Source organism: Ambystoma mexicanum, chromosome 6p (genome assembly GCF_040938575.1).
Source record: "Ambystoma mexicanum isolate Mex_15411 chromosome 6p, UKY_AmexF1_1, whole genome shotgun sequence".
Taxonomy (NCBI): Eukaryota; Metazoa; Chordata; class Amphibia; order Caudata; family Ambystomatidae; genus Ambystoma; species Ambystoma mexicanum.
In genome coordinates this window covers 25722867-25735625 of record NC_090935.1, presented here as the reverse complement: position 1 = coordinate 25735625, position 12759 = coordinate 25722867, and the positions used below count along the sequence as shown (strand labels likewise).

Genomic DNA, 12759 nt, shown 5'->3' with positions numbered 1-12759 from the left:
TATTGTGTTTCTGAGTGTCTGTTGTAGCTGTGCTGACACATTCTCACCACTCATGGGCATCTCTGTGCCCCATCGCTTTCCTCATGGCCATCTTGTGTGGCCTGTCGGATGATGCCCCACATCTCCCCACCTTGGCACACTTCCTTACAACAACTAGAGAGATCTAGGTATCTGATGGGATTCTGAAAGCCAAAGGTGCCCTCACAAACAAATGTATTCTTCGGTGCACCGCGTTATACCACCAGTCTCCAAGTGAGGAACCAGGATTCAAACCTGTATTGCTATGCGTTATCTTGCGTCCAAGAAAAACGTGTTGCCTCTGAGCTATCCTCCCGGGCCAGGAACATGGATCGCTAAGTTTGGTGGGAGAATCATAAAGATACCAGTCCATATACTATAATCTTTGTCACTAGATTGAGAGCAGAGGGTGATGTTGGAGTGGAACTTGGGAGGTGGGGTGCGTTGGCGAGAGGAGGAGGGGACTGAATGGAGTTTTAAAAAAAGGTAGTGATGACCTTGGAGAATTTGGAACTTAACAGTGAGTAAGGTAAATGGTACTGAGGGGACGGGAGGCAACGAGTGAGAGAAACTGGGACCTCGATAGACAGTGAAAGTCTTGTCATTTTGAGTTACACCTGCGCGCTAAAGCAAATGTGGATGCAACACACTACTACCGACGACTGAAATGAGAGACGTGTCAATTTGGTAAATGTGAGGAAGAGGATGTTCGATGACACAAAGACTTTGACATGCCTCTTTACACGGCGGTGATGATACATATGCTTTCTAGTCCTGTCTGACTCAATTGTATGCTTGCCACTTTGCTCCAACAGGGATCTCCAGCAGGCTTGGACTGGTTCATAGGACAGTGCCCGAAATGGCAGTCCTGCAAAACATTTCTGCGAACCGTGCCTCAGTGAATTATTTACCACTTTTATTACAAACTATACAGAGCATACATATTTTGAGGGGTTAAAGGAAGTGTCTCCACTAAGCATGCATTTCTAATGTTCTGTGTCTACACAGCACTGCCCCTCGCATATCAATGTCAGAAAGTGGATATAGGTCAGTTGACCTCTGCCCCACCCAGCTGTCAATCATGGCTAATCTTTTGGTACATTGTTGTTTTGACTCCCTCTTTTACCCCTACTTAAGCAGCTTTCCAGGTTCTTCTTTTGCAGATAGTCAGCTTGTGCCAGTTGAGCTAGGGCATATGAACTCTGCCCCACTCACTTACCTAGCTCCACGCCTTCCTTTCTTAACTGTTAGAACACAGAGTGTCTCTCACCCGGGCTTCCCATGTGAAGAGTAGAGGAAGAAAAGGGCAATTCCTGTTTGGCTTTGTTGGACAGGAACCCCTGCTCCTGAAACATCAGATGAGCCACCTAGAATTTCACCCCCCTCTCTCCCAACTACTCCTCTCCACCAATTGCCAACCATGCCACTCATCAGTCAACATCCTGTACAATGCATTGTGGCAACCAAACCCACATCCCCATCAGCCATTACCCACCACTACACCAAAACATGCTTGCCAATGTCTGCTCAGCAATCAACCATGCAGCAGACATCTCTAAGCTCACCACAAACGATTTGGGTGCCATGTTCGTTATTGATACCTGGATGGCTTCCACCCATATCCTCTAAAAAGAGACCGTCCAAAAAGGTTTGGGCAGAAAAAGGCCTTGTCATCCTTCACAATTATAGATCTTATAAAAGAACAATTATAATGCATCATGGCCATGCACACAACACCCAACTGGACGCTGCTACCATCAGTTGTTTTGAACACCTGCTACTTCAACCCCTCACCAAAGGACAGCCTCCTTCCACCTCATCTACAGAACATCCAAGTCCAACACCTCCTTCATCGGAGATTTAGTAGATGCGTTTACCACCATGTCGCACAAGCGCCTCAACATTTTCCACTGCAACTTCAATATCCTTAGCCACCCAGCAACCAAGTGTATGAAGGAAGATCTCCACTGCCTTCCCGACACTCTGAATCTCGTACAGCATATGTAATACTCAACCTACAGGAAAGGTAATTTGTGATGCTTGTGAATCTGCTTACAATCACATGTTGTGCATATAGTTCGACATCTAGTGGTAATTGCAGAGTATTTCCTCTTTTTTTAAAAGATTGAAAAAGGACGTTGACATGGGTGTGTCTGTAACACTATCCCTGCTGTGACGTGTAGTGTACCCATGATCCCTCACGTGTCTTGGTCGAGATTTACTGCTTGAAATATGAGATGTATTACTTGAAATGTATGTTTCATATTATCGCGTCTTTGCACATTTTCGTTATTCCTCGGCAGCCGTTTCCAGACTTCTGTCAGAGGACCTCCACAATTGAACTCTAAGTGGCTGGCTGCGGCTTTCCCCATCAGGCTTCAGCCTTTCACAGTAGGGAGAGTTTGGGGCCTTTCTTCTCGACATTATCCACCACTAGAGAACGCCCTTTCCTATCCTTCCCATTACCTTTCCTTGTCTGGCTGCTTTTATCTTAATATGTGATGATGGAGGAAACTCCATTTAAATGTTGCCCTTCCTGGAAAAGAGTGTAACAACTGTTTGCCTCGTGACCACGATGAGCGGCATTGCAAAGCCTGTCGACTAAGAGGCTTAAAGAACAGTGCACTAAGCCGTGGGGGACCTACGTGTTAGGCAGAATCCTGTGCAGTTCCCTTGGGGAACACTGCAAGAAGATTAAGACTACAGGAGTAAGCAGTAAACCCAATTGGTAGCAGTCTGCACCACCCAGATTTACCAGGTAGCTGTGGCTGAGCAGTCAGACCTCTCTCAAGAAGAGTAGGGCAGTATGCAGGGTATACACAATAGGGCCAAAACACAGTAGAGCAAGCAAACACTGACCAGAGCTTGGTATCAAAAGTATATAATCATTTATTTAAAACACACTTTAGGAAGTACACTAAGCACTATAAATCAAAGCAAGTTCAAACGCAACCAGAAAAAGTATACACACCTCACTTAATAATTATTCGACAAGTCTAGGTCAAAACACCACTATTTGTAAAAACAGATGTGAGTGCGTAACTTAGATGGCACTCCAATAATTAGGTTAAAGGGAGAGGAAAAAGGCAGGTCATGAAAATAAAACAGTTCCCAACACTTTTCTAAGACCACAGCAAGTTAGTGAAGGCGAGTCTACTGTAGAACGAAAGTTCATAAGCCAGGCCCACTTTAAATGGAGCAAGACGAAATGTGCCCAAGATCACACAGTTTAAAAAAAACACTCAAGTCAGAAATGTTCAAAGAAGGTTGGTTTGATGCGAAAGATACAGTTAGAAGGTCTGGGGGCCAACCCAGTTGGAAAGCCAAGGATTTAAGGGTCACCTTTAGCAAATCGTGGAAAGGGAGGCCAGGTGGAACACAGTACCTTTAAAAATGAGGAAGCTCCAGCGGTGGCAGTTGTTCCTGGCAGCGGGTGCAGTTCATGGTTCCGACCAGGGGAAGAGAAGATCTCGTCGAGGAGGAAACTTGGAGTCGTCGTACTGCCCAGGGAAGAGACCAGCCGCAGAGTTTGTTCGGTTAAAAGGTGCATTCTTTTTATTCGCGGTCACAGTGGTGAAGCTTGGCTATCCGGCCGCCGGGGTGCTTGGCACTGGCGATTCGGCCAAGGGACGTCCTCGAAGGCGAATGGCTAACTGGTTGTCCCCACCAGCTCAAAGGGAGAAGACTCTTACAGCAGAAGATCTTCTCTTGTCGTCAGGAAAGTGGTGAGGTTGTTGCAGCAGGGCTCCACCAGTGGTATCGTCGTTGCAGATGGCTCAGCTTTTCCCCTCTTCGGATTTCTTGGGTCCTGTGGTGACTTCTGAAGTTCCAGTCCCCAAAGCCCTGCTTTTATGCAGAAAAACTCCCATTCAACAGCCTAGCTGTCACTCCTACATGCTAAGTGGTGAGCCGGGCGGCTCACCACTGGGCCAATCAGAACAAAGTGCGACTTGGGTTGCTAAGGCAACACAGTCCAGGGTGCCAATTCCCCCACCCACACATCCTGTGGAACCCAGACAGAGTGGCACCAGTTGGAGGGCTTCTGTGGAGAAGCCCGCCAAAAAGTGGAACAAAGGGCCCGACCTTGGTTGGAGTTACAGAGATGGACACAAACCGATTTCTGGCGAAAAGACCCAACCGGTGATTTTATATTAAATAAATAAACCGGCAGTATCTTTAACATTGCACCAAAAAGTGGTGCGTTTAAAATCAATGGGAAAATCCCATACGAAATATTCCGAGGGAATATTTTGCGTGGTAACCACTGCCACCAGCCAGAAACTTGACAAGGGGGGGGACTGGACAGTGCCCCCTTGGAAATAGACCCAGGGGCAATCTAATTAACCCCTTCCAGTACTTCCACAAAATGATGGTTTGTACTGGTTCTGTTCACAATTTTGGACTAGTAATGTCAATGGTGACTTTACATGCCCTGAGAGACAGTAGTGTCAGTCCCAGGGTATGGAGTCTGTTTGGGGGTCACTATGACACCCCTGTGTTACTGCACTGAGGGTGCTGTGTAACACACATACCAAAAACAGATGATACCCTATGGAGTAAAAGACCCCATAGCCGATAAGCGCACAATAAGTCAAAGCCATACCTCAAATCATGCCTAAGAGTGGGAGGAAAAGAGTCTCACTCTTAGCAGGAGAAAAAAACAAACCTCAAAAAGCCAGCAAAGCTGCTAAGGGACTCGCTAGGTTTGGGAAATTAGCCTTATAAGAGAATTCTCCCTAACACTACGCCATGCAGGCCGAATCCCATTCTCCCACCGGTGCTATCACATCGGACAAGGAACCCTCCAGCAGCCACGGCTCCAGTTCGGATGCTAAAGACATTGATGCTGAGTTTTCCGACTCCTGCGTGCCCACTAGGTATGCCGAAAGCACGGCTATGGGGGTCCCACCCACTGGCACAGAGGGCACACAGGTTTACACCATGGCAAAGCACACAACCCATTCATCGACCGTACCGTCGAAGAATTAGACTGCACCTTCAGGTACACCAAAATCTCTGCGAAACCTGGAGAACCTCCTGGTTCTCGACCCCCTGCGTTTCTGCCTCTGCGTTTACTCCATTGTTGGAAGTCTTTGACTTCCCTGGGTGCTCCCCCTAAATCTTAGATTGGCTGTTTCAGACACGTCGAAATGCAAGTCAATGTCAAAACTCACCCTATATTAAGGGAAAATATACAACCTGATTTCTCGGTTTCTAGCGTCCCGACACCTTCACGGATATGTCCAAGCCTCTTCCATCTTATCTCAGTTCCTACAGGGCCATCACAGTCCTAGTCACGAGAAGGTTGTTTTCCCACTCCCTGAAACTCCAACTTCAGGGCCTTGGACAAGGGAAAGGTTTGAGGAGTGTATGGAGAAAGTGTTTGAGTTTGTCTTTCTTGGACAGGTCCCCTATGCGCGCTCTTCCCCCTTGAGGGAAGCCCTATACCTTTAAGTCACTTAGACTTCAGTCCCCAGTTTTCCACACTGCCTCGCCGGCACCTAAACAGACTATTCCTTCAGAGGAAGTATTTCAGGATGAACAATATGACCTGGAGGGAGACGCCTCCCGCGTCCTAATTCCCAGGACCCAGACAAACTAAACCCACTGGTGAGGCAGAGCCTGCCATTTATGCCTACGCCACACCTGTTGTGGGTTCCCGAGACTCTTCCACTATTGATGACCCGCTGCTTTTCAATAGTATTCTCAAAAAAGTAGATCATTTTAAAATACGCACTCAGGAGGTGGTACCTGACCCTGACTTTGTGGTGGAGGATATCCACAAAGAGAAAAAGCATGCGAGTCAAGCGTTTACATTTTTTTTTTTTAAAATGTATTTATTTTTTCATTTTTCCCCCCACTTAATTCTATTTTTAAAAAAAGCGTATCGCCCCTTCTCTGCTCACACCACTCTGATATGGGCAGTTAATCTGCGAGTTGAGAAGATGTTCAGGCCTGCTCCCTCAGACCCCCTTTACATTTGGGGACACTGTTCCTGCATAAGACTCTAAAATCATTGAACCAAATTTCCAGCAAACTGTATCTACAGTGCAACATTTTTAACACCCGCTGCTACTTTCGAGAGCAATCTTTTTCCTGACCTACACAGACCTCTTGCAGCACAGGAGCTGTACTCCAGTCAAGGGTTGTCCAATGCCTATCTGGATCCTAAACCGCGCGCTTCAGGCTTGGCAAACGAAGGGATGGGAATGCAGCCACCAGAGGCGCCCAAATGACCTCTCCGGCCCGGGTACTCTCTCATGCATCTCCAGTAGGAGGTTGGATAACGTACGTCATCCACGCATGGGAGAGGATTACTTCAGACCAGTGTGTGCTCAAGACAATGGGCGAGGGATACTGTATCAAGTTTCTCCAGACACCTCGATACCACCCGCCAAAGACCAGAAGAATGTCTCCAGATCATCTCCTTATTCTTGAAGCAAGAGTGGTGCCCCCGCTGGAAAAGCGAGTGATGGAACTAGTCCCGGCTCATCAGGTAAACAAGGTTATTTATTCAGTATACTTCAATGTGCCCAAGAAGTATCTACCCATGCGCCCTGTATTAGAGCTGCGTCCTGCAAACAAGTATATATCAAGCCTCAAAGCTTCAGGATGACAACTCAGCAGGAGGTACTTACACTGTTAAAGCATGGGGATAACATGGCAACCTTGGACACGAAAGATGCATACTTTCATATTTTAATGTTGCCATGTTCAAGATGGATAACTCTTATCAATTCACAGTGCGCCCCTTCGGCATTACCTCAGCACCAAGTTTTCTTCTTTTATTTTTACTATGTGTGTGGCAGCAGCTCACTTACGCAGGCACACCGTTCCGGTGTTCCTTTATCTAGATGACTGGCTCATAACAAGAGACACACTTCAGGCATGTCTAGAGCATATCCACGCGGATCTACAAACCTGTTTAAAAGCCCACACTCCCAAGAGAGCCACTAGATCTAGTGAGGGCATATGTCTGACGGTTCCTAGAAGTAACTGGTATAGGGGCCTGGAAAGATACTTCCCTGTTCAGCCACTCGAGCTTGTAACAACCTGCCTAAAGATCTACGTGCAGACCCAAACCTCCTGAGCTTTAGAAAATGCTTGAAAATGATCTTATTTGAAAAACTAGATCCTTTGTCCCAGACCCTGCTTCCTCATCCTTCTCTTCTAATCTGCCCCCTGATGCCTGCGGGCTCTGGCGCATTATAAACAAATATAATAAATGGAGAACACCCAGAAGATTGTATACCGACCTGTTCTTTAAACTGGTTTTCTCTACCATTGAGAAGAAGTCAAGCCTCGTCCTCTGCCAAGTAAAATAATTTATGGTAGTCCTAATTTGAACAACAGCCGTCCTTGTCATCCCCTCCAACGACAAGGTCCAAAACATGTTGTTCCAAATCCCCCAATATGTAGCTGGTCGTCCGGATAACCATACAGAAATCCATGCAGCTATTAGGAATGATGGCTTCCTGCATTTTCTTGGTGCCACATGCCTGTCTGTGCATGAGTACTAGGCAAGAGTGACTCTTGAGCCAATGGTGTCAAGCAAACGGTCAGTGGGACGATCTAGTGTTTGTTTTTGAAAGCCCTCGTTCGATCACTGCAGTGGTGGACAAAGGAAAACCTCCTGAAAGGGAAACTGTTCACCACCCCTGCAGTAGAGACCCCACTCTCCACAGACGCACCCCTGTCCGGGTGGGGAGCTCACCTTCACTACCAGACCGTGCACGGCACATGGTCACAATCCGTAGCAAGCAAACATATCAACCTGTTGGAGCTACTAGCAGTGTTCAAATCTCTGAAGACTTTTCAACTACTACTACAGGGGAAGACCATTCTAGTCCTAACAGACAGCCATGTTTTCCCTAAACAAGCAAAGGGGGCTCATTCTCCAGGGCTGTTCCAGCTGGCACAAAGCATTTATAAGCGGACACTGAAACACAATGTTCCTCCTGACGCAACACAATCCCAATCTGCTCCACATTGCCACGCTTAACTTTCGCTCAGCTGTCAAACACTCCTCTGACAACTGCAACCTCCTTGAACTCCTGCAGCTTGATGTTCTTGCACTCACGGAAACGTGGTTCAAGGATAGCTCTCTCACAGGTTTTGACACACTTCTCCCAGAAGGCTACAAGATACTCTCTCTGCCTAGACCAAACAGACCAGGTGGGGGAGTAGTGTAAAGACTCGCTCCCTGACTTACCAATACAAATGAATGAAATATAACCTATCCCAGTAGGGAATGGGACGAGGAGAACAGGTTGCAAGATTAATAATGCTTTATATAAAGTTGGCATCCAGAGAACTCTGCTGCCTCGAGAGCGCTCTGGCAAACAATACATGTACATGGAATTATAAAGCAAAACAGCATCATCAATGACATCATCAACATAGGGTACTATATTAGTACAGGATTGGTTGGGGAGTGATGTTACATATATTCCTGTAGGCGCTACCTCTTCCGTATAGGCTGCCCAGTTGGTGGGAGGGTGAGCGTCACAAGGTCCAGCTGCCTGTGTTCAGGAGGGGTGAGGGTGAGGTCACAACGAGATAGTTGACACTAACTAAGCTGGCATGAGAAACTACCACTAGACATGTAATAAATGACAATCCCCAATACACCTTTGAGTAAATCTTTGCAAACCTATATATTTGCTTTCACATGATTACATTGTTCTTTCATTGAGACTTTTATGAGATACAGGGCTTAGGGTTCTTGTTCTCAGTGATAACCTGGGTGGCTGGGGGATTCTTAGCACATCAAGGAAAATGGGGAGTCTAATTTGACATGTTAGTTTTAGGACACAATATACTGTGACGGGGGTCTGGATTTAGTGGGGGCACTCCAGGGTGGGCTGCACAGCAGGGTCACACTTGTGGTACATCAAGAGAATACCTTAGGAGGGCACTGGGTTACATTGGCAGTAATTTTCCAACAGCGGGGGTGAGAGGGTAGGAGATGGTTTGTGGAGATGGATGAGCTACCAGTCATGGTTCAAGCCAGTTCACGCACAGGACAGTGATCACAGAGGAAGGATGAGACAATACATTGTGGTATTTGTTTCAATTATCCCTGGCGCATCCGTGAGAAAGGGATTTGTGAAGCCTTTGGAAAGTGGAAGAAAGGGTGGGGGCCATGAGCGCGCTGTGCGCAGCACTGCAGAGGGTAGAGAAGCCTTTTCGTTGTATCGGGAGTGAGGCCTAGTCCAAAGATGGAGTCGAGGTAACACAAAATGGAAGCCAAGTGTATCCCGCAATAGCCCCACCTATGCTAATGTTAGCATACAGGCAATGGAGGTGTCTCCCGCGAATGCGCGAGCAAGTGGTCCATATCATGCAGAATGCACGAGAGGGGCCCAAACACATTCCCCCCTTTCATTACATCTAAAGTAACAAACAAATCTTTACTATTATTTTCATTCTGATAGTACTCTGTTTCTTGCACTATTATTATTATTGGCATCCAAGCCCTACAGACGCTTCGTAAACTATGCCCCCTTCTCAAAAACTCATCAGGTGTACATGTCATGTATATTCCCACATCCCCATCCAGGTCTACCAAGACCTCTCTATACCATTGTAATTCTCGTGGCTCTTTGATTGTGGCATGTTATAAGTTATCTTCCCTATCCCCAGGGTGGCGGTATACTGCTGTCATGCAATACTTAGAGGGACTTCACTCCCCAGTTTGGATCTGTGCATCTTTCATATTTTGTATCATTGTTGATTTGCCTATTGTTACCATCATCATTGCAGAACAAGGCATCGATTTCGCACACCATCGAATGCCCACCTGGCACACACAGAAAAAATAGTAAAAGAAAAACGATGAGTGGGAAACACATTTTCATCATCACGCTGAACCAAGATGGTATCCAGTTGAAGATGTCGTCAAACCAGTTACTTGGCTCTATTCCTCCTTCCTTCCGCATTCTTTCCCCTAAATTGTGTACGGCCAAGATGATGTGGGAAAGGGTCCCATTGTCCGCGTCTTCAGAAGGTACGAATGTACAGCAGGCACTCCTGATTTTTCAGTAAGCACTTAAATGCTGTTAGATGTATACATACATCTTCCATATCGATATATGTATTTATGTGGTTTTTATTTTGTTAACGTAGGACCAATGGCCTACGCAATAAATTATTACTATTTTGTATAAAATGACAAACACTGTATCATATTTTACATTCTGTGTGGTGATTCAAACAGCATATGGAATGGGACCTGGTATGAGCTAAAACTGGGCCATTAAATTAGTTGTTGAATGGTTCATTTGGGGGACTCCCCTACGTGTTTTTTCAGTAAACGCTGCCATCCATTGGTATGAGGAGGTCCAGTATGTAACGGTTCTGCATTGTCATTAAACGCAGTGCTCGGAGTTCCACCTTGATCACATTAGATCCTTCTTCAGTGTCGTTGGCCAATTGGATCAGCTCCCAGTGCACGATCTGCAGCCATTTGGTATTCGTTCACGCCTGAAGTCCTAGCACCAGAGGGAAGCAAAACATTTTTTGGCAGAGTTGAGGAGCTTGTATGTGTCTGGAATTTCGGCCAGGAGTTCTGATGACTTGCTGGAGATGTAGTTGGATGACCTTCTTTTGCAGGACACACTGTCTTGTAGTTTGTTTTCAGACAGAATGTTGTATGCGGAGGGCTCTGTTGTTGCTGGCTGGGGTGCTGCCGATATGTCAGCCAAATCTTTCCTCCCGTGGATATGGCTTTCGTGAATCACCATTGGTGCCAAATACAAGTACCCCTCCATGATGGTGGAAGATGCGAGTATGCTTGATTGCCACATACCGAATACGTGTCCATGAGTGCTGCTGTACTCACTTATATCTTGGATGATGATTGTTTTGTTGCATTGTCTGTTAGGGCCCATCTGTACCTTCCCTTTGCCATGGATATAGAGTATGTGTGCATTTTCTTTCTGTGTTTTCGATCGGTTTCTCGAGAGCTGTAACCCACGTGAGTTTTGCGATGTGTTGGGACCAGACCGGAGTGCATGTCTCCTTGACCCATTGAAAGTTCTCTTCCGTTAGACCTCACAATGCCTCTGCTTTGCACGCAATTTTCTCATCATGCCACTTGTTTTCTGTGAACCGTGTCCCTTTCATAACAAAAAATGGTTCCTTAATGCAGATCACTCCTTGAGGCTTACTTGTACATGTTTTTTCATTCTGCAGCAATTCTATTGTTACTGTGTGTCACTGGAAGGTGCTTCAAATCCTACACAATACGAGATGAACTAAACATTGGGCATCCGACAAGGGCACTTCTTGAGGTATAAGAACTTTATGTGTGCCAGAGGCATGGGGAATGAAAGAGCAGACATAGCAGCTCTCATTTGTTGCTTGTTTGGCTGTTGCGCTCATGTCTTGATCCGGGTGGCGGGGGTCTTCAATCTCATCTAATCCCAGGCCATGGTATGCGTAATTATTCTCTCCTGTCACCCTGTTTCGCCTTCTGCTATCCCCTTGATCATTATATAGCATTTTTACACTGATACTTTATAGGAAAAATGTTTAACCATGTTGCATCACTTCGCTCATTGACACTTTGCCAGGACTGTGGTACTGAAAGATCTTGGGTGGTTGGGGCATTGGGGCTAAAGTGCATTTCAGTGCCATATGAGGTGTTTGTGTTGCATGTGTGTTTGTGTATGTCAGATCAGGCGTACCGAACGGGGAATAATCACCATTATATTCATTGGTTTCATCACTATCGAGACCCATAGCAGCATATGTAAGAACGGGGGTTCTGACAGTTCGGTTTTTATGCAACGTTGTAAGATTATTAGTTAGGGAAGCATTATGAGACCAAATTGTCTTAACTCCATCCCATATAAGGCTTGATCCTTCTTGTATCAGGTGTACCCCACTCCCCCCACCCCTCTTTCATATCCCAATTATGAATGTCAAGCTCCAGTAAATACAAAGACAAAATAACATTACAGAAAATACTATAGCTACTAAATATAAATTGCAGTCATAGTTATAATATCTATTCACTCTACTATCTACCCTATCACTATCTAAATTGGAGTCGTTAGTGTCGGCCCTCCTCTCCGTCATACTTCCACCTGAAGAAGCACACAAAAATACTATATTTATACACATTTTCCTTTTCCATTAAAACACACATTAGCATTTGCACATTTCTTACTGATATCCTTTAAATACATTCCAGGAACAAAACCTTTTTAGTAGCTGCTGACCTAATTTTCCTTGCATTCACTTCTACTCTTAACTTGTTTTTTATAATTCATAAGATAATTGGTGAGGTAAGTGGAGAGAATGACAGAAAGAGGTATCTACTGCATACTTCTTTTAAAATCCTGTTATGTACATTGCTCAATCTAGTACATTTTATTTTTGCATGCTCTTTTCAATTATTTTATATTTCCTGTTTTCCACTATCTCATTTTGTGCCTTGTATTCCTCTTCTCTATTTCAGGGAATTGCAGTGTCTTGGCTTTTTTGCTGTTCACTTTGGGGTGTTGTACTATCGTGTGCCCTTCTCACATCTGAGAGATGCGCCCAGTACTTCAACCCCTTAACCTTTACTTCTGTGGGAGTGCAGTAAATGACCTCGTATGGGCCATTGAATCATGGGGAGTTCCATCTTTGCACAAAACTGCGCACACACACATTTTCTCCTGGCATTAACTGTCCTGTGGGGCTGTCTTGTGCTGGCGTTGTTGTATCGGTTTCATTATCCTGTGTAAATGG

General features: G+C 45.6%; 1 protein-coding gene across 1 annotated transcript in view; it reads left to right on the top strand.

The window, feature by feature from the left end:
- LOC138511166 (zinc finger protein 436-like) overlaps nt 1-12759 on the top strand; it is a 224563-nt gene that overhangs the window by 149808 nt on the left and 61996 nt on the right. The window lies entirely within an intron of this gene.